The sequence below is a fragment of the Penaeus monodon genome, chromosome 20 (genome assembly GCF_015228065.2).
Source record: "Penaeus monodon isolate SGIC_2016 chromosome 20, NSTDA_Pmon_1, whole genome shotgun sequence".
NCBI classification, from domain to species: Eukaryota; Metazoa; Arthropoda; class Malacostraca; order Decapoda; family Penaeidae; genus Penaeus; species Penaeus monodon.
In genome coordinates this window covers 46,160,653-46,161,272 of record NC_051405.1, presented here as the reverse complement: position 1 = coordinate 46,161,272, position 620 = coordinate 46,160,653, and the positions used below count along the sequence as shown (strand labels likewise).

General features: G+C 34.2%; 1 protein-coding gene across 1 annotated transcript in view; it reads left to right on the top strand.

The window, feature by feature from the left end:
• The window catches only part of LOC119586023 (putative 3-phosphoinositide-dependent protein kinase 2), a gene marked incomplete at its 5' end in the record, with an annotated part of 38,876 nt that overhangs the window by 2,954 nt on the left and 35,302 nt on the right, over window positions 1-620 (top strand).

Sequence of the window (620 nt, the reverse complement as noted above, 5' to 3'; positions counted from 1 at the left end):
TGCTTATTCTCTTGTAGACATATTCCAGGAATTGTACAGTGGAGGTTAAGTTGTGGGAATTGAATGCTTATGGAGAAGCAATCCACTAGCAGGGCATATTGTAGACATCACACTTGTTTAACTTTGCCACCTAAAAGGCAATTTCACGTTGTTTATTCCTAATTGGAAAAGTTTTGTGATTAGACAACAATTGGAATGAAATGAGAATACAATTTACAGTTTGTACAATTATTTATGGGAGGGTAATCCTGAAAATCCAGTTGCACATCAGCTGGCTTAAACACAGCGTTTTTGGGGTGGCATTTTGGGAGGGGAATGATGGAGGGAAAAAAGATGGGTGACCCTTTGGGACTTTACGGAAATAGGGAGATGCAGTGTGTGAGCAGAGTAGGATAATTTTCAATATAAATTATTTTTTTGAATTATTTAAAATTTTTTGAGGTACCTACCTAATTTTTTAAAAGGCTCGGGGTTTTGTAAATTTTATAGCAAAAATTGTTTCCCCCCCCCACCATTTTTTTTTTTTCAAAAAAAACACCCTTGAACTTTTTTTTTTGAAACAAGCTTTTTAAAAAAATTTATAAAGATAGGATTTGATGAAACGTGCTGTAAAATCTGTT